This window comes from Anser cygnoides, chromosome 3, assembly GCF_040182565.1.
Source record: "Anser cygnoides isolate HZ-2024a breed goose chromosome 3, Taihu_goose_T2T_genome, whole genome shotgun sequence".
NCBI lineage: Eukaryota > Metazoa > Chordata > Aves > Anseriformes > Anatidae > Anser > Anser cygnoides.
This window is the reverse complement of record NC_089875.1, coordinates 84,200,266-84,227,410: the sequence shown is the minus strand read 5'-3', so window position 1 is coordinate 84,227,410 and position 27,145 is coordinate 84,200,266.

The window sequence follows — 27,145 nt, the reverse complement described above, 5'->3', positions numbered from 1 at the left end:
ATCTGCCATATCTCATTCCTAAAAGCTCTGTATTTCAAGTTTTCCTGAAATGTGTATTTCAGGAAAATGGCTATGGTGGACAACCTTTTCTTCCAGCAAACAACTGTTTCCTCGTAAGAAATTTCCAACTGAATTTTCAAATCCTCCTAAAACCTGTACAGAGATTGTGAGTGAAGAGTGGCACTGGAACAGCCCGTTCTGTTCAATGAGGACACTCAGTATTTAAGAGGATATTGGAAAAGTATGAAGCCTTTAAAACAGTTCATGCTATACATTGGAAACGATTCTGTTGATGTTCCCATGAAGTGAGGCAGTCCATCACACTCCGGGCAGTATATTTTGTAGGGTGTGCTGTCCTTTGAATGTGCTAGGGTCTGCAGCCCTCCCCTGGTGGCCATCTCCCATCCGGGCACATAAAGCATCCCCACAGCAGAGCCACCCTCTCTCCAGCTCCTCTGATGCGTGCTCCTGTCCTGTAGCAGTGGATGGGAGATGGGAGCAAGGACAAACAGCAGGGGTGGAGGAAGTGTGTCTAATCCTGTGTCTGTGAATTCTGTACAGCTTAGAGGAGCACAGAGGGGACCAGCACGGAGCACTTCTGAGAACCCCCCTGTTGCAGCTCTGCTGCACCTCCCTGGTGACCTGATGTGCTAAGTGCTCTTCTCACCCCACCAGGGACCTGAGGACACTTATTCTCCCAGAAAGAGAGTCAAACACCATAAACTGTTTTCCCCAGACAGCATCCTAAATTGCTGCTAATGAAGGCTTTAATATCTTCTGAAGCACAAAACATCACCAAATATTGGGCACCTTCTTGGTGGAGAGCTGACTGTTGTTGCTCTTTCCTGACACCTGGAGCCCATCAAACATTACCAGTGCACGAGGTTGCTCTTTGCAGGGCTGGGAACCCGACACAGAGCAGCACACACAGCTGGAGAGACAGATCAAGAAAAAATGCCTTTCTTAACTGCTTTGTCCTGTGGCTTTGGAGAGTTAATCTTTAAATACAGTTTACTCCTGTTCATTTTTAGTAGTTACGAGGCACGTGATTGGATTATCTAAATGCAAGAGGTGCAAAGAGAGTGTAGTATACAAACCTGGAGAGAAAAGACCTCATGTCAAAAGGATGCAACTCTACAAGACACACAGTCTACAAACCCATCTTGCACCCTGAACATGCTAGATAAAGCCATGTACTCACTTAACAGCATCTTCACAAGATCATAACAATAAAAAATGATTAGGCAATACAAGTGGCATTAAACACAATGATGACCATCTGTTATGACTTAGTTCCCCGGGGGATACCAGGGGAGGTTCTGCAGCACTGAAAAACAACAGGGAAACAGCCTCAGGGGCAGCAGCACTGCCAGGATGACATTAGAGCCATAATCGAGCACTGTGTCCTACAGTGCCTTGCGAGGGTGTCACAAGCAGTTACAGCCAGAGCTGTTTGCATGTAACCCTTCTGGAAAAAGAGAGATGCTAATTGCTCTGTGTTCACTGTCAGATGGGGCTCACAGAAAATTTACAGTAATTTACCAAATGGGCTGTAGGATCCTTTTACCTCCAGCACATTAAGCAGAGGTCAGGCTGAAGTAGCATTGCAGTGCAGGGTTTGTAATGAATACAGAGAGGTTTGGTTGGTTTGGGTTGAGAAAAGAGAGAAAGGTTTCTCAGTAGGGACCACTAATGAACTCCAGGGCTGCTAACCTTCACATCTCAGACAGACAGACTGTGGAGACAGTTGTCACACCCCTAGAGCAATGGCACGTATGATGCTATAGGACTGAGAAACTTTTGATAAGTATTTTGTTGCCAGGTTCCCTAGGAGTAGCTGGTGTGTCTGTGGGGAGCGTGGTCAAATCAGCAGAGGAGAAACCAAGGGCTAGAGCTTCCCACTACCTGCACCCACCAAATTACTGCACCCAGGTCACTCCTGGACCCCTCCCTGAGATCAGTGCAAAGCAAAAAACACCTGGCAAGATGGGAGATATGAAACTGATAAGGAAAGGCAAATAGGAGAGTTTGAATGCAGAATAGTATTACAATTTATTTTATTGATTATAAGTTATAAGAATTCATACAGCAAGGTTAAGAGTTTGTAAAGCAGAGGTGCATACTGTATGGAAAAGGTAGAAGAGCAAAGTTTTAGTTTCTACTCAAAAAAATCTTCGAGACTTAAAGAAGTGGAAGCTTAGGAAGCAGAATCAAAGTGGGGGTAGGGAGAAAAAATGATCTCCTTGGGAGACACTGTAACAGGAGAAAATTAGAATAAGAAGTTTTCCCTAACCAGTAAAGAAAAGTATTTGGAAAGATGTATCAGGGGTGAACGTGAAGAGCAAAAAGCCTGAAGCTGGATGGGTTTCCTGAGCTGATCCAGGAAGATACTCTGATTTATGCCTACTATAAGAACTAATGAGTGGAGGAAAATCGGGGTCAAAGTAGAGAATACCATTCACCTAGAATTAATGGCACTTTCAGTACTGCAAGAGACTATGAAAACCGTGAATTCTAAAGACTTTGAGACATTTATATGCTATTGCATGCCTTTGCTTTCATTCTGCAGTTCCACAGAACTGAGAGAAGATATGCCGGCACAAAATTTGGATAATGAGGCGATAAATTGGGCTGTTATTTTGAAGAGGGGAAGGAGAGTAAAGAAGTGACAGGCTTGATTCGTAACCACCAGTTTATAGCCACGGGAAAATGCCAATGGATATTAAATGGCTAATTATCATATCTAGAGCTAAGTTAATGTCTTAGACTCTGCATGGATTGCCTTTAAAAAGAGAGGGATCAGCTTAGTCAAAATATTCTGGAATGATAGCTACACTTCAAATCGTGACCTAAAAATAAAAATAATTTTGTCAAATCCGATGAACTAAAATTCAAACTGATTTATCAAATCATTAGTGAAGATTGCCCCCAGACGATGATTCGTTTAAGTCAGCCCTCAGGAGCAATGCATTTAGTTGCTCTGCAGGTGGTGGATCTTACACTGGCAGCAATGTGGGTCTCTAGAAGAAAGGTGGGCAGATGCTACTTAGCTAACATTGTTAAAGGCATTTTACGCTGTGTTGGGCTGTATTGCTTTCTCATGAACGCACAATGTTCTTCAGCTACTGTGCTGCAAGAACCGCATGATGCTGTTTCTCTTTCTCATACCTCTGGTACCATGGACATTTTGATACTATTTTTAAGGCAGGCTATTTTTAAAAGTCCAAGGCATCCTCTCCTACTTCTCTTGAACTCCATGGGAGCAGGAAAGTCTTTGATGATTAAATCCCTCCCAAACAGAGAGGAAAAGTGACTTTTTGTTACTCAGTTCCCAGTGCTGGCTGCCGTTAATCTACATATGTATGTGATAGCTGTCTTTTCCAGAGACATAGCATTCTGCTGGCTGGCTTCAACATAAACCTGGTTTAATCCTGATGGATGGGAGTGAAAGGCAGTTTCCTGAAAGTCATTACACAGAATATATACTTTACGAAACTCTTCTGGAACCTCAAGAGTTTTGAATGAGCCCAAGAAATGACAATATTCTCTTGGTTGCACTTTAAGAGCACTTTTTCCCCTGTTGACTAAAGCTGACATATGAAGACAATAAAAAACAGACAGTATACAAAAACAGAGCCTGAGACATCTGTTTTCCTCTCCCATAGCACATGATGAGGTACTCAATTTTGTTACTATACTAAACCAAGGAATGGCACCTCTGTGAACTACTTTAATAAAAGCAAATGCAGTGAGAAAATAAATGAAATTATCATGAAATACAGAAGGCATAGTGGAGCTGTGTTCATGTTCACTTCTCACAGGAGGATGCCAAAGCTTTGCAGTTGATACCAGTTACCTTTCCCTTATTCCCTCATCCTAGCTGAATGCCTGGCCGAAGCACAAGACAGGGTTCTGTTGTTTTGGAGCCTTCAGAGTGTTACCCAGGGTTGATGTCTGGCAAATCCCCCCAGATGGTTCTCAGTCAACAAGAGCTCTCTGAGATTGCTCACTAGCAGTCAGAGTACTTGGATGTTTGATGCACTCCAACAATTCAGCAGAAATACTCTAGAACATGACAAAGAATATTTGGACAAGTGTGGAAACATATTTTGAAGAAGACATTAGGCCGTAAGTCTACAACATTACTTTCTTGCATGGACCTAGGTAACGAAAAAAACACGGCTCCAGGGTGGCATGGTCTCATCAGCATTTTGGCAGACACACATGACACCGATTGCTCTAGCCAAGCTTGTCCATGGGGCCCCTGATGTTGCCTGGATTCTTCTCAGGTTGAGAACACCCAACACCTCAGCATCCCACCCAGCAAGCTACCAGCAGTGGGTTAACATTAAGGTTCACCGCACTTCCGAATGAAGTAGACAAACCTGCAGAGACAGAGCTGTTGAACACATCCAAGAAAACCTCCACAACCCTTCTCTGAATGTTTCTAGGATTTTCCTTCACATTTGAAAAATAAATAAATAAATAAATAAATAAATATTACGAAATATATGCTACATGTACTACATGTAGATAGCATGCACATACACTAAAAGACATGCTGCAAAAAATGACTGGAAAACAGCACCAGAGTTTCGGCCTCACTAGATGCTGGTAAAGGCCCCATAAAAAATGAAGTTGTATTTTTTAAGTCATGAAAATGGCCACAGTCTGACATAATACAAGGGCATGTATTTTGGGAGCTATTTTTTGAAAATGTTTTTCAAAAGGAATAATATTTTTTCTGTATGCAGTACTTAGTACTTCTATGCATGGCTACCTGTAGATCTAGAACTATTTTCTAATATACTTATTTACATGTTTCAACAGTAGCAAGGAAGGACAGCAAAAACAGTTCAACAATATACATGTGTTCTTTTGCTAATGGAGTGTTTCTCTCCTTTCTATCACCAAGTTTTTGTCATCTTAATTACAGCATCAGCTTCCCAATCACACCTCCCTTAGAAATCGACTGGTGGTCTCACCAGAGGTAAATGCTTTAAATTTCATCAGTTTACATCTTTGTAAAATCACATTTTGGGGAAAAGTGATTAAGTGATATTAAAAAGTGAAAGGCAAATACCTGATACTGTTAACACAGACTCCACAATCAGCTTTTTAATCTGTGGGAAGACAGTCGAGACTTCTTTTCTTTAACACCTTTTAAGATTTAGATGCTTTAAACCAAATCAATCCTCTGTACAGCTCCACTGATGGTAACGGGAGTTCTTTCCAAAGCTGATTTTGGCCCACTGAGTCTTTTGAAGTAAATTTTTGTTACATAAATGCAGTTTTTATTTTTCGTCTTTCTTGCAGCAAGCAGAGTTTCTGCATGAACAATAGACGCCTTCATTATAGGAAGCACATGCCATGCAGTGGAGAGAATTATAGGGTGGTTTATCAATTATTTTGTAGACAAGTAGATTTTAAATATATCCCTTTGTTCCCATTTACATCCCAGCTTTAATGCCTATAGATGCTGAAAAGCCTCTGTCTTAAGCAGTCATTTACAGTGACAAAATTATCTTTCAGACTTCACTCCAGCTCAGAAAAATACACCAACTTAACACTGATGTCTTTGCCCAGTAGACAAAATCAGTTCATCTCTCTTGAGAAACTCTGCTTCTCTCCAGTCTTCATTCACTTGCCAGCACAGACTTTTTTTTTCTGCAGACGGATGGGTGCGGCTGTCACTCACAGCATCACGTTTCCTGCCTGAGGCTGCCTCTGCCACAGCCCTACCATGCCATTCACCTTCCTTGGTGTGCAAGAAAAAGCTCAGTGTTGTGGTGGATTCTACTCTACTCTGCTGCCTGAATCCTTTGGCAGTTATTTGCACTCTCTATGAAGTCTCCTACTGAAGACAGTTTATTATTTCAGCCTATAAAATTAAAGGAACATAGGTAAACTGACCTAACATTTAATTTTTGGTGGTTTGAGCTTTGAAAACTCTGCTTTTGGGGCTGTTTCTTCCATTGGAGGATTAACGGGGAAAGTGAAGGCTATCTGAAACACATTATCAAATGTACGTAGCCATCCCAGACACAATTTAAATCAGGGAACAGACTTTACTCACCCTAATGAAGACTTCTAAAAATTAGGTACTTCAGTCAAACCTAGTGTCTCATTCATAATGGGCAGAAAATGGGAACCCTATGGGGGATTTATGTATGTGTTTTATTCTAAAACAGGGTCCATGATGGCTCAGGTATATCACCTCACCAGAGACTACTTCTCTCCATCGACTGTAAAATTACCCAAATGTGACCAGCTCCAATTTAAATGTCTAATATTAAGTGACATATATCCCACTGTCAGGATCTGTGGGACCAAGGGATAGTGATCTATGAAATAACAGGAACTCATCAGTACTTATCACTTTTTTTTCTGCTGTCCATGAATTACATCATGGTCAAGTCCTCTTCAACTAGAATGTAGAGGAAGATATGGTCCATTGAATGAGTGTTGAATGAACGCTGTTATTTTTTCGATAAAAAAGCAAGCTTTAGAAAACATACAAGCAAGCAAACAAACTAGAAGCAGTTATGAAATCTCTAGAACTGCCTGGTAAATTCTATGGATAAATAAGATACTGTTTCAGGCAATAAAAATGCTTGGATTTATCTGTGTGCTTGAAAGAAGGTGTTAGAAAGCTAAAGCTAAACCACAGCTTCTTTGCACATGTGGTACTGTTATTGCTGTGCCATGGGACTGAGATAAGCTTAGTGCATGAGGCCCCCACGGGTCTCTTCAGTCTAGGGACCTGGAGCCCCATTCTAGTTCCCTGGTCCATCCACACACCTTCACCATCTCAAACACACATGTGTAGGTGAGACCTGGATGTACAGCAGTAGTGACCTCTGCTCTTCCCCCTTCTGCACGTAAGTCCCTTCTCAGACCTCAGTCCATCGATGTGGCATATCTATACAGTGTCCAGACAGGATGGCTAGGCAGATTATCAACCCAAATTGAGCTGCAGATGGCCCCGAGAGGAAAGTGTTATGCCTGTACAATCAAACCATTCTAAATAATGATCTTAAAGAAGAAACACTTTATTGGTGAAAGCATCTTAAAGACGAATGATTCTCTGGGCACAGAAAGCTATTTCACCTTCATTTCACTTTTGTCAGAGGGTCTGATGAGATGAAAAGAGATTAGATAAAGCAGCCTTTCTTAAGCTTTCGTCCACAGGCACACCACCGCATAAAATGTGCATCTTTTCAGGTTAGAGAGTGACCTGTAGGGATAGCATTAATTTAATACATTAATTATAATAATAATAATATTAATAATGATAATAATAATAATAATAATTAATAGCATTGATTTCCTTTGGCAAATACTTACATTCAAAAGGTTTTGTGAGAAGTCAAACAAATCCTGACACACACACACACACACAAATGTAATGGGAGGGTATTTGCATTATTAGGTCTCTTTGATTTTGTTTCTCTTGGGGGATCAGACTTTCAGAGAGCAAAAGAATGACATTTTTTTATTTTGTCTCCCCACAAAAAAAAATCACACTTCAGACTTAAAGGAAGAAATCATTCGTTGATTTATTTATTTATCTTTCCTTCTGGAATTGAATTTGATTCAAGTGTAAGGAACAGAAATGTATATGTCTTGTGATTTATTTTGAAATATTTCCATAGTTTTTATGAATTTCCATGACTTTCTCTCAATCAGGCAGACAAGATAACTCTCAGAGCATCTTTGAAGAATTCTGTGCTCTCATTTTACTTTACAATGAATTTAAGCAAAAGCCAATATGCTTACCAAGATAGGAAATGTGTTTATATATAGCTCTAAAATAAATGAATCTCATCAAAACACCTGTCCAGGGGGCTAAACTAATCAGCTGTGAAGTTTCATTGAATTCATGAAGTTTTGATGACATGACTGAATTTGGTATATTTTTCTTCAAGAATAGTAGAGCACCTGTGGAGCTTAGCATTTAAAACCAGAGTATATTGGTAGAGTTGTGAATCCCCAGGCACTTTTAGAAAGCTAGACCTGGAAGTGACTCAGAGGATGAAGACAATCTAATTCTTGTAAATGTTCACATCTGACCCACTTCCTCGAGGTTCCCTGTATTGTCAGTGGAGAGAACAGAAACTTCTGCAGCCGGATGCACCTTACCATAATGCAAGTAGCTAGAACTGGTGAAGTGACATACTGTGAAAAACCTAATTCCTCCCAAAAGACTACAGAGCAGGCCTTGAGTGTCTGACCCTAAGGTGTCTATGCCTTGTAGAATCTCTAGGCTAAGTGAGGCCAGAAGGATCTGTTGGATCACCCACTCCTGAAAATCACAGGCCATGTTACTTCATCCTCTTGCCTCTCAATTGTGCCTGCTTATAGCACACATGACTAGGTGCACTGACGCAACAGTTTTTGAAGACCTCAACTGGTGGGTTTGTTCCAATGGCTAATCCCCTTCCTGAGGCTCAGACTTTTAACGTATCTGATCTGCTGAAAGTCAGGGAACAATATAAGTCATTTATCACTACATGCAGATAGATGCTATATACAAAGAAAAAAAGAATTTGTGCTTTAAATGTCATTCACCAGGATAAGCAAACCATCCCAAGGAACACCTAATATTTCATTTAACTTTTCTTTACACATACACACTTGGGTGCATATAAAAGAAAAGACCATCTTAATGCATCAGACAAAAATGTCTATCTAGCCCAATATCAGGTCTCTTGGTGTGTCCAAACTGAAAGCCTAGGGAAATGAATAAGACCAGGACAAGCATATGTGATGTTTTCCCTCACACACTCTCCCTGCCTCAAGCTCCTTAAGGTTCACAGACTTCCCAAGCCAGGCCTTTTTTCTGTCATTGCTCTAATCTCAATTGACCTGATGATATTTTTACTCTCAGAGCCACTTCTTCACTGAGCTCTCTTCATGTCCAGGACTTTCAGTGTCTGTAACATCTCAGTCTGAGGTGTTCCAGAGATGACCAACACGCTGGGTAAAAAGTCGGTTGCTGCTTTACTGCTGTTGAATCTGGCACCCATCAGTTTCATTTGATGCCTCTTCCTCCTTGATTTGAGGAAAACTGGAAAGTCGGTCCTAATTTGACCACCCAGTTCTGCTCATAACTTTAAAGACCTTTGCCTTGTCCTCCATTAATCACCTACTTTTCAGATTGAAAGAGACCCTATTTCGCTCAGTAGTTCTTTGTAAGAAAGTCCTTCCGTACCTTTGACCACATTTGCTGTCCCTGAACCTCTCCTAGCTCTGCCCCATCAAAGCACAGTCAGCAGTTCCTCTGTGGCACCCCTCTCTAATGTGGCAATCATATTGTGCACTGAGCAGTCAGTACTGCAAAAACCTACCCTGAATGTCACCAGGAAGATGACAGAGGGAAAGGAAGGGAGCAACCTTTCCAAGCATCCTCAAAAGACTATAAATCTCTGTGCATGGTCATGTTCCAAAGACATGCTGTGCCCAGGTTAGCCTGAGCTGTAACACAGACCGTCTTGGACAGAGAAATATGTCATTTTCACAGGTGTCAATTTTGCTATAACAAAACCTCAGAAAGTTGCTCCTTTTTTTTTTTTTTGTCTTCTTCTTCAGTGTAATTAATAGTTCCCTGGCTCCTGCCACAGGTGCGGCACTGATAGCCACGTTATTCAAGTGGACAGAACCACTGTTCACATCTAACCTGTTCTAGTTTGGTTTCCAGCAGCTAAAATCTTGTTTCATTTCTGTTTGAACTCCTGTGAACATACCTTTGTAATTTCTATTTTGCCAGTGCTAAGGTCTGGTCTGTCAGCCACATGAATTTGGTCATACCATGGCAGTAACTTTGGCTTTGGTGTCATGACAAAGAGAGTGACAAAATCCATCCTGCAAACCTGGTGAAGACTACAGACTCAACAACAACAAAAAATAAATAAATGAAAGATAGTGACAGCATCAAGGGCTTAACTCTGGCATCCTAGCATGCTTTATCTGCAGAAGCTGTCTTGGGCTCAGATCAATCTGCCCACTGCCTTTGCAGCAGGAGCAATTATAGGCCCATATATTTATTTTGTTCTCTTCACACTGCACAATCATTTAATGAAGCCTTCATAGACCTGGGCGAATATTATAAGTGACTTTTCCATGGCTGTTTATTTGATTTCCCCTGCCTCAATGTTGTTCCCTTCCCTTCCTGTAAGTAGGCTAATGTATTTGATGCCTTCTGGCTGGAATGCTCACCGCAGCTGGGAGCTCTGACTGAACAGGAGCAGAATCCTGAATGCCTAATTACTTTCATCACAAGAAAGGGGACTCCTGGAGGTTTTCGTAAATGGCTCTGGTCTATGTGATCCAGAGAATGGGTCATTAGGAGGCTAACACCTCAGTCCTAAAGAGCTAACAACCTAATTCAAAATAAGACTTGACAAGTTACTGCAGCAAACCACATGGGATTAAGGATGCCAGGGCTCGCTGTGATAAAAGCCATGTATTTCCAGAAAAAGTTTGTAAAGCCAGAAATCATTCCAAATTCTGTATGATTGATTTCAAATATAAATAAACAGAAGAATGTTCCTCTGGCTAGGAGAAAGTGGTAGTTTTCTTCAGTAACCCAGTCAACATGGATCCTGAAGACAGTCAGGAAGAAACACAGGGGGTGAGGTCAGAGATTAACAGGGGGACAGACTTCAATTTAAAGAGAGCAGAAACAGGAGAGAAGAGATTTCTACTTTGCTGGCAGAACAAAGAGCAAATACAGTATTTGAGCATAGGCGCATGCAGAACAGGAGTGCAAAAAGGCAGCAATTTTTTAAGCAAACAAAATGATTAAGCATCAGGAAATTCTGCATAATTTTCCTAATCCCTCACTGAGTTTTCTTTTTTTTTTTTTTTTTTTTTTGCCACGATGAAGCTATGCCTTTCCCTCCATCATTTGTTACTGCTGAAGCTGCTGTGATGAGCTGTCAGCTTCCTTCCATCTTGGTGCTAGTCACAGCCTGGGCTGATGATCTCAGGAGTTGCTCAGCACAGATCTGGATCTCCAAGGCAGGACAGGGCTACATATGTTATCCAGTCCGTGACTTTCTTTACATTGAATCGATACACTGAAGAAAAATCAAGCTTCAGTCAAGTATAATATCCTAAAGCCCTAAGTCCTAGCAGAGAGGCACTGAGACTTCTGTGTTTGTTGTTAGTAAGTACAGAAAGCTGTCTCAGCTCTAAGCGAGACATTCCTGCAATGAAAACTGGGTAAGGGCAGGTTTAGATTCAGAGAGAATGCTGGCTGGAGGGCCTGGAAGTTGGCAGAAAAGAGAGCTCATCAGCAGGCATTTATGCATTCCTCCACCAGGTAAGGGATTGCTTTTATATTAATATTTATGAAGAGGCTAGTGTACACAGAGGTATCTGGCAGGTGAAACATGACAAATAAATAATAGGTTACATCAAATTTAAACATGAAACCTCTCTTTCTTTCTTTCTTTCTTTCTTTCTTTAACAATAGTGGATTTAAAAAAAAAAAAGGATAAGACAACTACTTAATAGGAGGCTGGCATTTTGATGACAGAACAGAACTCAGGAAAGAGAACTCATCTGAACACACAAGAGAAGAAATCCTGGTGAAGCTGCCATAAGGCAAGACCTTTTTTTTTTTTTTTTTTTTTGGGGGGGGGGTCTCTTCTCACCTGTGATCACTTTTCCACAAGCATTTCTGCATGTGCTGTATTATTAGATATCATGCTAAAAACACAGAATCCCAGAATCCCAGAACGGCTGAGGTTGGCAGGGCCCTCTGGAGGCCACCTGCTCCAACCCCTGCCCAAGCAGGGACACCCAGAGCAGGCTGCCCAGCACCACGTCCAGGTGGCTTTTGAAGGTTTCCAAGGAGGTGACTCCACCATATCTCTCAGCAACCTGTGCCAGTGCCCGGACACCTGCACTGCAGAGCACTTCCAGATTAATTTAGACAGAGCCTCCTGTGTTCCAGTCTGTGCCCATTGCCCCTTGTCCTGATGGGCACCAACTACTCATAGAATCATAGAATATCCTTAGTTGGAAGGGACCCACAAGGATCATCGAGTCCAACTCCTGGCACCACACAGGTCTACCCAAAAATTCAGACCATGTGACTAAGAGCACAGTTCAAACGCTTCTTAAACTCTGACAGGCTTGGTGCCATGACTACGTCCCTGGGGAGCCTGTTCCAGTGTGCGACAACATCTCTCGGTGAAGAACCTCTTCCTGATATCCAGCCTGAACCTCCCCTGTCTCAGCTTGACACCATTCCCTTGGTCCTATCACTGGTCACTAAAGAGAACAGATCGGTACCTGCCCCTCCACTCCCCCTCGTGAGGAAGCTGTAGGCCGCAATGAGGTCTCCCCTCAGCCTCCTCTTCTCCAGACTGAACAGGCCAAGTCACCTCAGCCACTTCTCGTATGACTTCCCCTCTAGGCCCTTCACCATCTTCATAGCCCTTCTCTGGACACTCTCCAACAGTTTCACATTCTTTTTGTACTGTGGTGCCCAGAACTGCACACACTACTCGAGGTGAGGCCGTAGCAGCGCAGAGTAGAGCGGGACAATCACCTCCCTCGACCAACTAGCAATGCTGTGCCTGATGCACCACAGGGTACGGTTGGCCCTCCTGGCTGCCAGGGCACACTGCTGGATCATATTCAACTTGCTGTCAACCACGACCCCCAGATCCCTCTCTGCAGGGCTGCTCTCCAGTGCCTTGTCCCCCATTCTGTATGTATAGCCAGTGCCAGTACATGTACTCCCAGTGCCAGAGACTACCAGTACAATACCAGCTTTCATTGTGACCTTTCAGAGTGATGGGAGGTTGTAAACATGACAAAGAGTTTAAGAAAACAAACAAACATATTTTCTTACTAGATCCATTACTGTTATTTTCTCTCTCCCTTTTAAAAATTTTCCAGTAGAAAGTTAAGTTATGACTAACACTTGTGGGATTTTATTTTTTTCAAATAAATCTTTTCTTTGGGTACATCATTAAAGGATGTGTTACTGTCAGGTCTGGTGAAACTGTAATTACAGTGAGTGTAATAAATAAAAGCATAATGGCTCCACTGCATAAATAATGGCTCATTATACCAGTTTTATTGGCGTTTAGTTTGCTGAGCCAATAACTCCTCCTGCATACCCAAAGAAACTGTATACTTCTAATCTGAACAATTTATGCTAGGTTAAGTGAAAGAAGCAAAGGAAGATCATTCACAAGAAAAAGGACATACGGTCACTTTGGTAGCCCTGCTTCACGGGCTTGCACCATCGCCTCACAGATGAAGAGATGGGGGAGCATCCCACATTGCCACGATGCTTACCATGGGACATAGCAGCACAGCAATCCATTCCCTTGACAGGGTGCACCCAGCTGTTGAGTTCAGCCTGTGGGGATAAAGCTTTGGGCCTGGTCACTTCACTTTGTGCCATGAGTGTTGGTGGGAGAGTAGCTCCAACCTCAGTGCTCTGCCACAGCCACCCCTCCAGGTCTTGCACTCATAGCCTCTCTGGGACCCTTTTACATTTCCATCTGCAGATTCTTTCTCTTCAAGTCTCTTGAAAGCTTGTTTCTGTTTCAGTACACTTGAGTGAGATTATTAGGACATCAACGCTAGTGCGAACCCTGCCAGCCTCCTTGGGACACCTCATTTCCACCTGCCTGCTGAGGGTAGGATGTTAGCTGCTGATTTTGCACCTTCATATGTGTTGACACACATCAAACCAGTAAGTAACAATAAAGCTGACAGCAAAGCCAACAGTCCGCATGCAGGCATGTGGAAATGAGGTTTTCTCATGCCTCCAGCTCACCTGACATGCTCTGCAGGGTAGGAACGATTTAGACCTGCAAGGCAGGCAGGACCTGTGTATTGTATTTTTGTCCCACTGCCTTCATGGCATGGCGTCAGACTCTGGAAGGGCTAGTGGTCACTCTGCCTTCTGTCTCTTGAATAATAATAAGCGAAGTAGAAAGTCCAGGATCACTGCAAAGTGTTGGTAATACAGGACTGATTCTGGTATCCAGATTCAGGCTGAATACTTCTTCCCCATTGTAAACACACTTATGGAAAGCCATGGGACTGCTCACACTAACAGCAGACAAAACTGTGCACCAGACGATTATTCACATGGAAATGCCTGCCTGACAGAGACACGTCCTTCAGATAATCACAAATACAAAACAATAAGTGGTATCAGATACATCTTCAGGCTAGGCATGTAATCAAATTACCATGGCATAGCAAGTTGTCACATGTCACCTGGTCCTGGTAACAGCCTGTGCCTGTGCTCCTTCCCCTTGGCACACGAAGTACTTTGTGTTTGCCATGAGCCACAAGTGCCTGTGGATATTTTCTCTGGCCCCATGGAGCACAGGGACTTGGAGGCTGTGATGCCTCCACTGAGACCAAGCCATCCACTGGCAGGAGGAGATTTTAACTTCACCGTAAGGGTGTAGCAGCTCCCTGAGGTGAGATGCTGGCTTGGGAGCCACCAGCTGGGCAGGAGGGACAGAGACTTGAATCATAGAATCAGTAAGGTTGGAAAAGACCTCCAAGGTCATCTGGTCCAACCATCCCCCTACCACCAATATCACCCATTAGACCATGTCCCTAGGCACCACATCCAACATTTCCTTAAACACCCCCAGGGACGGTGACTCCACCACCTCCCTGGGCAACCCGTTCCAACACCTGACTGCTCTTTCTGAGAGGAAATGTCTCCTCATTTCCAACCTAAACCTCCCCTGGTGCAACTTGAGGCCATTCCCTCTAGCCCTATCACTAGTTACCTGTGAGAAGAGACTGACCCCCAGCTCCCCACACCTCCCTTTCAGGTACTTGTAGAGAGCAATGAGGTCTCCCCTGAGCCTCCTCTTTTCCAGACTAAACAACCCCAGTTCCCTCAGCCACTCCTCACAGGACTTGAGCTCCAAGCCCCTCATCAGCTTTATAGCCCCGCTCTGGACATGCTCCAGGGCCTCGATGTCCTTCTTGTAGTGAGGGGCCCAAAGCTGAACACAGCACTCGAGGTGTGACCTCACCAGAGCTGAGTACAGGTGGACGATCACCTCCCTGCTCCTGCTGGCTACACTATTCCTGATACAAGCCAGGATGCCGTTGTACTTCTCGGCCACCTTGGCACACTGCTGGCTCATGTTCAGGTAAGCATCAACCAACACCCCCAGATCCTTTTCCTCTGCACAGCTGTTATTCATGCAAATATTGCCATTCTTGTGAGCAAATACTATCATGAAAGCATTATCACCAAATACCCAGTACCTGTTTCATCTGTTCCAATGACATCATACTCTTCCTCACTTAGCAAGAATCATAATATCTTCCAACACTGTGCTTCTAAATGTTTTTATTCCTTGCTGGAACCCTTTTAATTGAGTCACCATCCACATGGACTAACCTGCAGCCTTGTAGATGCTGACTGTCCCCCACAATGAAACAATCTCCTTTGACAACTGACACTTTGCTGGAGTTGATGCCACTTCTTCTACTAACATGTTCACCTTTCTTGGTGACCCTGGCTGATCTGGGTCTGCCCAGGGTGCTCTGAAATCAAGTCATCAACAGGATGATCCAGACTCACCCAGAAGATCGGCAAATAATATGAAATTTTCTACCAGCGTTAGGACCTTCTGATATCTTCTTCGGTTTAAATTGTGTTCGATAGTGCTATAAAAGTAACACAGAAACCTATTGAAAAAAGCTAGTCTTTGCCTTGCATATTGATAGCCTTGAATGAACTAGTACTTTTAAGCCAAACATCAGCTCAATATAGCCTGCCTTGTGCTAGGTTTAGTGGTCAAGACATTTTAATGTAAAGTTCTTCATGGTGCTGTTTGCACTATGCTCCTCATCTCAAGTGACTTTTGGGACATTTATAAGACCCAAATTTTCAGCACAGACCTGCTCTCACTCTTCCCAGGGCAGTAGTCCCATCTCCAGCCATCCTGGACTCCTACCCAGTACTTCTTTCTGGAGCTTGGCAGGTTGGCTCAATTCAGCATGCCCAGCTCTCCTGCCCTGAGCAATGCTGTTAGAGCTACGGATGTCACTTCCACCACTGGCTCCCTGAGTCTCGTACATTGCCATTGTGAGTGGCACAAAGCCCTTTCTGGCTCTCTTTCAGTGCATAATCTGGGTCCTACTTGCTGTCTTGCATCTTGGAGAAGCTGCACAGGAACCATCACACTTCACCGTGTTCCCTCTTTCTTTCCTCCCATTACATCCAGTTTCTTTTATTTTCATCCTATCTGTCTCATTGTGGATTCACTTTCTGGAGCTGACTTTAGCTCAATGGTACTTGTTTTCACTCATGATTGATGTTTTGCACTCAGGAGGTGCCAGTCTTTTTTGGTGCAAAACAATTGGGTTTAATACATTGCATTCAGTTGCTTGCCAAGTGGCTAGATTTGCTATAATTGCTTAAATCCCCTCTGTATGACCTTCATTTGGGGCTTTAATGCACAATTGCTGAAATGATGCTTTTCTGAATTCTGTGCACTTTCTTTCATGTATGCTCCCATATTTATTGCAAAAATAATAATCATCAGTATTTTATAGGGAAGTTGAAACATGAAATTACCCCAGACTTATCTGTTACTGGGAACATTTAATTTATTTTGTGTTATGACATATCTTGGTAAGTTTTTCACTGAAGGCTATAAATTATGGTGTAGCAAAAACTTAACCTCTATCTTTCTATTTTAGTCCATCTCAGAGTTAGAAACACCATTTTAACAGTCTGGGACATGCCTGGCACATCATCAGTATGCTGCAAATAATTATATATAAACCAATAACAAACATTAGAATACAATCATTTCTGTTGGAAGTGAATGCAGTCTTGGGCAATGCTGTGTTTCACTGGCGTTTTCAGTATTATTCACCTACAGTATTTTTTCAAAAGGAGATGAAGATCTTGCTGATCTATTTATTCTAGATGCTGAGTGGCAATTTCTTAAGGGATTTTTTTTTTTTTTAAGGGAAATACATGTAGGGAAAGAATGAGATTTCTGTTGTCATTAAAGATTTAAAATATCAGTGCTTATTTAACTGCTATTATATAGTTCCATTATCATTTTCTGAATACTGCATTACCACTAATTGGTTTAAACTTTACAGCCATATCTATATCACATCCATTATCTAAGCAGATTCAAAGGATGCTAGTACTGTACAAAGACAAACAGTTAATTGAAAACATACAGTCTCATGAACCAGGTTTGCAAAAATTTATCCAGTGGAAAACCTTATTTAATTTTTTGAATTAATTGTGAATTGAGCAACCTTTCTGGGACTTAGGTGTCCTAGTATAGCAACATAAGAAGCCCACTTTCTGTTAGTTTGCAAGAGTGATCACTTAATCAAAACTAAATAAAAACATAAGCAAGACTGCAGGCATACTATGTAATGAGTTAATGTTTCTTACTGTAAAATGATTTTGTGACCAATTGTAATTGTCTTCAAATAGATTCAAGGTCAGTTTGCTGCTTGTTGATGGGAAAGTATGGGGGGGGGGGGGGGGAGATAAACTCAGAGACTGCCAATCAGCTTATAAAATCTCATGCAGACTGGCAGGGACCAATAGAGACAAATAAACCATTCCTACTGTTTTCAGGCACAAACATCAGATGATATCTGGATTCCTTTATGAAGATATCATTACACGTAAATATTAGTCATGGATTTCTCTGGGGCTTTCTTGGTGCAGCACACCTAGAAGAGATGAGCTTTTTCTCAGGAAGTAATTTTAATTACAGTAGATTTAAACTAATTTTATAAAATGAGTTTTTAAAGCTTTGTGGGAATTGTTCTTCCCTTCCAACTGAGGATCCTTTAGATCTACTGTTGCATTTGCTGGTGGAACAGACAGAGACCCCTGTAGCTGGAGTTCTCTGCAGCAGCGGGACTCCAGCACTTCGCATAGGTAAGGCAATATGAACACACGGGCAGAGGCCAAGAGATCCTAACATGGATGTCATGCTCTATTCCAACTAGATGAAACAACACTGCTAACACCATCACCTCTGTGAAACAGCTGAAACAGTTAATGTGTAGTAGAGGTCTGCATGCACCACAAGCTTCTTCCAATACACCTCTTGAAGTCAGGGCTCACACTTTAAAGCCCAGACAAAATACCGCCTGCAAGGTGGGGATACACCAAGAAAGGGTAGGGGCAATCCCATCACTGTTCCTTTCCTCCACTGACTCTCACAGACCTGAGGACCCATCACTTTGATTTGCATAGCTCGTTCAGGGCACCAGTCATGGTATAAGCCTTTCAGCACCTCACCCTTAAAGTAATGATCTGGTCAACAAAGAGGACTGGTTTGTGCTGTTTGAAAAGAGATGTTGCCTCCGTTGTCAAAGGAAATTTGAAATGAGCAGTTTAGTTAGGGCATCTAGCTCTGGTACCGCCAAAAGTAGATAAGAGGAACCCACAGCTGTTATGACTTGTTATTTCTTGGTAATACTACTAATTAGAAGGGACAAACACACAAAAAAAAAGAAATTTTCGCTTATGACAACGATGCAGCTCAGAAAGAAGACACAAACCTACATGGCTCCCCGTCATTACCATCCTCTGCTGTTTCCACAGGATATCCAGCTTCCCTCAGCGTAACTGCACCTTTCCTGCAGGCAGGTTTGTTGTACCAGGAGGTAGCAGAGAGGGGAATAAGGATGTAAAGGGCTGCTGGGAGGTAGGGCTTCCATGGCCACCAGATACTTAGCCACCATTTAGTGGTAGAGATAAATTCAGCACTATAACAAGGAGAAGTTACTCAGATTCAACAGCAGTGAGAGAATTAGACCTTTTCCTTCCTGGACTCCTCCAGGATAAAATAGCATTTCACAAGGTCATTTGTAGAAATATGGCTCTGCATTTTAAAAATTATTGTTTATTAAATAATCCCTGTGTCACTTACAAATGGGAAGAGATTTGAAAAGAACATTAAAAATGCCTCTTCTCTCACTGAAATCCCCTGAAAATTACCTTGATATAACTCACTAGTCTGGAGTACTCTTAGCATTACACATTTCCGTCTAAAATATGTCTTACCTTTATTTTTAACTGTAATGATACGTAAACATAGATATTTTTAGTATAAAGACTCTGTGCTACTTATTAGTAGAGCTGTACTGATATCACATATTTTTTTCTTACTCATTTTTTCTTTATTCCAGGAAAACACAATCCTTCCCTGAGAACATGGCCTTATTCACGACATTTATTCCTCTGACTGATTAGGTCAATTGTGCTTTTTAGAGCTGAGGAACAACAACCTGAAACCAGCCATTTGTGAAACTGTTAGAGATACTCCTCAGGTAAATTTACCAGGGGAAAGTGTCTCAGCATAACCCTGGCACCAGGACAGTTTCATCTAAAGGACCAGCAAGACAGCCGAGCAATGGCATCTTCTTACCCCAGAGACAGCTAAAGGAATGTTTAATAGGTATCAATAAGTTTTTTGACCTTATGTTTCCTCTCTGCATGCTCTTTGTTTCAATGAGTAGTTTCAAAAGATTAAGGAATGAGAGGAGAGAGAAGGAGAAAATAAGACTAAAATCACCCTTAACTTCTTTATAAAAATACGTACACCAAGATCAGGAAGGGATCTGGTTCAGGCTGACTGTCACAACTGTAGTAAAAGAGCTGATTCAGTGTACACTATCACAAAATATAAAACCAATGTCTTGAAAACAGTACTCCTTTCTACTGCCTTGAAGAACATTTTGAGTAAATTCAGATTTTTAGTAATGCTTTGCACATAATCAGAGCTGTCTAATCTTGTCAAACATTTGCCCTCTGGCAAACATGCATTTCCATCTGACAGCCAGCTGCTTTTGAGAAACCTACAGCAGAAATACCCGGTAAGAATTCCACCGGGAGCTTCCTTCCAGCTACAGCAGCATTTAAGCAGTTTTTATTCCTCAGGCAATTTTAGTTTCCAAGCATACAATTATTTTTTTTTTCTCCTTCTATTATGAAAGTAATCATTTGTACTCCCCTAGTTCTGCAAAGCCCCAACAAAGTTCATGTCCCACTGGGCTAGGTCTTCTAATGCCCCAGGAGAAAGCAGCACAGAGATTGCTTTGAACACCATGAACTTCTTTGTCCCAGTGGGCACCAGCTCCATAGCCTGACAGTCATGGTTCATGAAGTGAATCTGGCCTTTGTGCTGCTGGTGGACATGGGTTCTGCAGTGTTCCTCCATGTGCACTTGTGACGGGCCCCATGGATGTATAAAACTGACGTCTGTGTCCATATTCCTCGTGAGGACAGTCCAAACTTCCTCAGCAGCTGCAATGTCCATTAGCCACTGGCCCGTGTAAGCAGAGTGAGGTGTTTAAAGGCAAGCAAGTAGCAGTGTGCCTCTGTGTTGCAGCTGGCTGAAAATTGTCCAGCGAAGCACTTTCTAAGAAGTCTATAGTGAAAACTGGGTGCCTTTGAAAATTGCCTCCAGATACCTATATCCATCTCTAGACGTCCAGTTTTCTTGATAAATTTTCATCCATGCCCACGAGGAACATCACTTGAAGACATTTCCAGGCACACATGATCTAGAGATACCTAAGGCACATGCAATATAGTCCCGGGAGGATGCTGTCAGGAAAGAGACAGGTCAAGAAACAACCTGTTCCCCTGCTTACCAGACCAATAAAGGACACGTTGTGGTCTACTACAGGCTGCCTAATCATGGGAAGCCTGTTGATGTGGCCTTCCTGCTTCAACTGAAAGAAGCATTGTGCTTGTAGGCTCTCATCCTTATGGGGGATTTCAACCCCCCAGATGTCTGCTGGGAAAGTAACTCACCAGGCTGTAAGCAATCCAGGAGACTCCTGGACTGCATCGAGGACAACTTCCTGGTCCAAACTCTTTAAAGATGTTAAGATCAGAGGCAGCCTGGGCTGCAGTGACCATGCCCTGGTTGAGTTTGTGATCTCAAGGTATACGGGCCTGGCAAAGAGCAAAGTCAGGACCCTGAACTTCTGAAAAGTGAAATTCCAGCTGTTTAAAGACCTATTGAACAAGATCCCCTGGGACACTCCTTAAAGACAAAGGAGCTGAACAGAGATGGCCACTCTTTAAGGATGTTTTTCTTGCAGTGCAAGAACTCTCCTCCCCCATGTGTAAGAAAGCAAGCAGAAAAGGCAGAAAACCATGATGGCTGGGCAAGGACCTGCTGGTCAAACGGAGGTGTTTATATGTTGGAGAGATATGGATATGAAAAGGGGACTATTCAGTAAAGAATTAGGCGGATGACCACAGCTAGGATTTGCAGGCTCTATGTCCAGGTGGAGGCTGGTGAGTGGTGGCCCTCAGGGGTCTGTCTTGGGACTATTTAATATCTTTATCTATTACATAGACAGTGGGTTTCATTGCACCTTCAACAAATTTGCAGATGATATCAAACTGAGTGGTGCAGTCAGTACAACAGAAGGAAGGATGCCATCCATAAAGGGACCTGGGCAAGCTTGAGGAGTGGGCTCACATGAACCTAATGAGGTTCAACAAGTCCAAGAGAAGGCTTTAGGGAGATATCACTGTGGCCCTTCAGTACTTAAAGGGGGCTTAATAAATATACGGAGAGCAACTTTTTACATGGGCAGATAGTGATAAAACAAGAAGGAATTGTTTTAAACTAAAAGAGAAGAGATTTAGATTAGATGTTAGGAGGAAATTCTTCACTCAGAGGGTGGTGAGGCCCTGGCACAGGTTGCCCAGAGAAGCTGTGGTTGCCCCATCCCTGGAGGTGTTCAAGGCCAGGATGGATGGGGCCCTTGGCAACACGATCTAGTGGGTGGTGTCCCTACCCATGTCAGGGAGGTTGAATTGGATAGTCTGTAAGTTCCCTTCCAACCCAAATTGTTCTATGATTCTATGATTCTATGTTTTGTGTCTTGTCTGGTGTCCTTTAGTGAATGTGATGTGTGTTTTTTTGCTTTCCCTTAATAACCAGTGTGAAATTACTTTTCTATGAGTCATTTTCTTTGCAGCTTCCAAAAATTATCTCACCTTAGTGAGCTACGGTTCCTGATCCTACTGTTGCCAAGATCTTCCATTTACGCTCCAGGAAGTTCCCTGTGCTGAGGTTTGGAAAGATCTGCAGTAAAAAGGAGAGCGACCTGAGAAGATGGCAGTGTCTTTCACAGCTGGAAATGTTATATATCTTTCACTAATGCCAATGTGTGCAGACTCTGAAGTCTACTGTGGAAAGTCAGAAGAAAGCACACAGTGAACCATCTGAAGTCAGCCCACAGTTCGCTTGGACTATTCAATTCTTTTTATGGGTTAGCAAATTTACAGTTATAGAAATCAGAATAGTTTCATAATAAACTTGAGACAAGAAAAGGGGAGACCTATCAAACCAGTTATTCACATATTCATATCTGGTCACCTCTAAAAATGGGAATATAATCCAGAAACTTTACATAAAATGCATAATAGATGCAACTTAATACTCATTAATAGATTTGAGTTAAAATTATCCACTGCCTTTCTTCTCATGTTACACCTCTTCTGATATTTTACTTCTAGGAACTCAGAAATGTTGCTCAAAGATTTACTAGTGAAAATCATCTTTCCGGGAGGTGGAAGCTGCAGTTTGCCAATGTGCTGTAACAGCTTATGAATGAATGATGCCTCATGGAAGGTCTGCAGTGAAGACCTTACCTAAATTTTGCCAAAATCTCCCCAGACTTAATCTGGCACTCAAATTTGATAGGATAACATGAAGAAGTGTAGCAGATTGTCTGCATTGGTGAAGAGTTTGTTCAGAAGAGATTCAGAAGAGTTCAGGAGAGTTTGGTTCTGACCTGCAGATCGAGTATTCCTCCTTTGGAATATGTCGTGCATGGACATGACCACTGTGACTTCTCTGTGCCATGTCCTTTATGTTCATCCTGGATGACTTTCACCAAGTCATCCTCTTCCTCACAGTCTGTTTCTCAGGAATGCATCTTTCTCTTGACCAAAGGGCTATAAAAACCCTAACTGGCTGAAAAAGAGAAATCATAGGAGCTGGGCTTCATTTTTCTTTCTTTCTTTCTTCCAAGACAGAATGGTCTGTTTTGATTTTTACACAAAAATTCATATTTACGTTTGGCAATAAATAAATAAATAAATAAAATCATTAAAAGAAAGCTCTTAGAAACAAGTGTTTAATAAATGAGTTCCACTCTAACTGCACCTGTTTTATCATATTGCTGTTCATTTGGTGTATCTGTAGACAGGTAAGCACAAGATGCACTTCAAAGCAGTGAAATCTCAGTAAATTGTGGGTGAATTCCAATGTATAAATATGGATAAGACCCAGAATACTGCAGTGCTGTGATCTCTGTGACACACATAAGCCAGCCATCAGTTACAGAGGTCAAGGGAGGCCACTTTTTGTGGCTCTACAACTAATTCAAGTCCCTTGTCAGCACCAGTGCAGGAGATGCACTTTTGCCCTTCCCTTCCCCAGCAATGATTTGCTTCTGTTAGAGCTGGTAGTCCAGACATTGTTCAGCCTTTTCTGCTCATGGGCCTCCCAATAGCAACGGAGAGATTTATTCCCTAGCTCAGCCATCAGGACAGGACTTGGTCATAGAGGTAGTGGAGTTATGTGGGGTCAGTCACCTCCAAGAAAGTTCTGTAGCTGAGCAGCCACCGGTACTTTGTAGAGTTGGAGCTTTTAATGTCTGTGACTTCCTCCCTAGGTGAAATGAAACTTCAATAACAAAGTCCACAGAAAATGACATGTGAAATGGTCTGAGGTGAATAAATAAATAAATAAATAAAATGAATAAATAAATAAATATTTTTTTTGTTTGAATGTTTTTGTTGTGTTTTCTCAGCTTCCTGGTGAGCCACCAGTGGATGGGTGCCTGTCTCTGCCATAGCAATTTTGCGAATTGAGTTTGGATGGTGTCCAAAATCCTTGTTCACTTGAGCCCCCTGATGTCAGAGGCAGCTGCTGAAGAAGGATGCTTCCATGTGTCTAACAGCAGCACCCCAATCCACCACCCCAATCCACCACCGTCACTGGCTTCACCTTCTCCTGGAGATTCCTGAATAGTGCTGCTGGTCCCTGAATGTCATTGAGCCTGGTGCTTCAGCCTGCTTATCTTGACAGACTCCACCAAACAAAGCTGATGGGAATGAGAAAGGGCATCCTGCTGGGAGCTACAGAGGGGTGCTCCTTCCTCTCACTCCACAGCCTGCTGGGTTAGAAAGAGTGAAGCCAAGGTCTCAGCATCTTCCTGCAAGTCTCAGCCAAGCTGAATGTGATCCTGCGACCACCACAGTATTCAAATCCGCCCCAGGGGCTTCTTTCCTCCCGTGTCTCCCCAAGTCCTCTGTGTAAGCCTGGTAACTTCTTTCACTGAGTCAAAACATACAAACAAGCAAAAGTGAGATTTGGAGTGAAATGATCCTGAAAGCTTTAGGAAGAATGACTTCAGCCCCAAAATCCCTCCGGATGCAGGAAGCTGTCATTTCTGTTCACCAAGTGTTTTCTCATCAGAAAGAAGCTGTCCAGCTAAAAGTACTTTCAAACACTGTTCACATCTATTACAGACTTAAACACAAACTGCAAATCTCAGAGACTCAAGGTGTTTGAAAATGAGGAATAAGTACTTTGATCTGCGAAGGAAGATCTGCCCCAAGTGTTTAAGTGAAATGTTTAACAAATGTTTAAATAAAAATATTTAAAACAAAATGTTACTTATTCACATTTAAAATGAAAAAAAAAAAAAAGAATGCTTTTCATTATGAAGTGATGTCATAGCTGTGTGATGATAACTGACGATTCAGTTTTCCTTTCATAAACAAAGAAGAATCCATTGAGCCATGTGAGTCTGTACCAGATGGGTGTTGCTAGAAGTCAGTCTGTCTTTGGAGACACCTGTATCCCAGAGGTCTAGGTTTATATATTAATCTTATAGAACAGTAAAGATGATTCTTTAGCTTTGCTGGCTTTGTATTTCTCTCATATAGCCTCCTTACTCCCCCTAAGTAGGTTCCTTATCACTGGTTTGGTTTTGCAACATCACTTCTGACCTCCTCATGCGTCCTGCTGTCCTGCCTTCCCTGTTCCATCACCACCACCAGCCTCCGTGAGAAGCAATAACGCTCTTTTCTCCTGCATTGGCAGGGTGGGGGCTGCTTCCTCGGGCTCATTTGCAGCACAGCAGTTCACGCCCCAGAGCCCATCGCTCCTCTGAAGCTGCCAATTGCTAATGGCCAGGCAGCGGGCTCGCCAGGAGTGAAGGCGTCATTAAACCAGCGCTTGTTGGCTTACGGCCTTAAAATGAAAATCTTAGTCCTGCCTGTTCCCTTGCACTCCACAGCCACACAAAGTAAATAATTCCCACTGTAACAGTTGTCTTTGAATAATGTGAAAAAAATACCGGTGCTCGATGCCTGCAGGCCATCACTTTTTGGCAATGTATTAAAAATGGAACAGATAAAAGAGATGTGCACTTATAAAAATCAGTGATGCTTTCCTTTAGATCAGCCTTGTGATTTTGTAGCCAGCTGTAAAAGAGACACAGGGGAAAGGACAAAGTAGGGCGGGACTGGGTGAAGTATGGTTCCCACTCCTGTCCTTCCCGTGCTTCGTAAAATGAAATAATGACACAGTAAAGTACAGAGCACTTCTGAAGTTGCAGCCTCACTAGGGGATGTCATCGCTGTGATAGCCTAATGAGCCTGAAGTGACTGAAGAGTGTCAATAGAAAAAATCTATTGTGGGAAGATTTCTAATCCTCAGCACAGCAGGGAACCACTTTCTGAAATCCCAGCACATTTGCCAGTGACAGTTAAGACTGAAATTTCACGCAGTATAAAGATATACTCAGTACTCTAATAAAACACATTTTCAGTTTTACAAATCCAGGATATTGATTAAATAAAAACAGATCTAAACAAAAAATCTGAATATGGATTGTTGCAAAGTGAAATACACATTAGAAACCTGAATTCTGGAACATTTATTACAGATTTTTTCATTGTAATGTAGGATATAAGTCCTCAGAACTACACCAAACAACTTCTGTTTTAAGAGAAACAAAGTTGAGCTTTATACCTTAAAGCAAATGGTGTCAAATCAATTAAATTATCTCCTACAACTTAGTAACTGTTCTTGTGAATAAGGGTGGAGATGGAGATGTCACAATGTAATTTTATTAAAGTTTCTTGGTGCTGTTTCAATTATGTTCTCAAAAAAAAAAAAGGGGGAAAAGTGGTTACGTTTTACGAGGTAAATGCCAAATAGGGTGTATGCCTTGATCCAGAGAGCTTGCCATCCAAAATTTACTGTTAAAATGAAGGGGTGGGAATTTACCAGGTGTGGTACTGATCCTTGTCTCCATTAGGCACCATGCAACAGTTGTGAATCCAATGGGCATAATGCACAGCTGGTGCTGCTGGTGAAGAAATGAGTGTTGGGGAAAAAATGAGCTAGTGAGAGGTGGACATTAGGCAAGAGATGGACATACAAGCCCAATGTGACTCCTTGTTGCAAAAAAAAAAAAAAAAAAAAAATGCAACCACACCAGTGAATGTACAAACTGGAGTTCAGCACGTGAGATAATCCTTCAGCTCTGCTTCGCACTGGTAATGCCTCATCCGAAGTATCACACCTACTCTGGGGCCCTGTGCTTCAGGAAAGGCACAGAATCAAAGAATGGCTTGGGTTGGAAGGGACCTCAAAGCCCATCCAGTTCCTACCCCCTGTCATGGGCAGGGACACCTCCCACTAGCCCAGGTTGCCCAGGGCCCCATCCAGCCTGGCCTTGAGCACGTCCAGGGATGGGGCATCCACAGCTTCTCCAGGCAACCTGTGCCAGGGCCTCTCCACCCCCTCAGTAAAGAACTTCTTCCACATAGCTAATCTGAATCTACCCTTGCTCACAACTCTTTGTGTGCGACCATCCAGCCAATTCCTTACCCACCGAGTGGTCCATCCATCAAACCCATGTCTCTCCAATTTAGAGATAAGGATTTCACAGGGGACAGTGTCAAATGCTTTGCGCAAGCCCAAGTAGATGATGTCAGTTCTTCTTCCTCTATCAACTAATGCTGTAAAGCCATTGTAGAAGACCGCCAGATTTGTCAGCCACTCACAGAAAGACCAGAAGATAACTG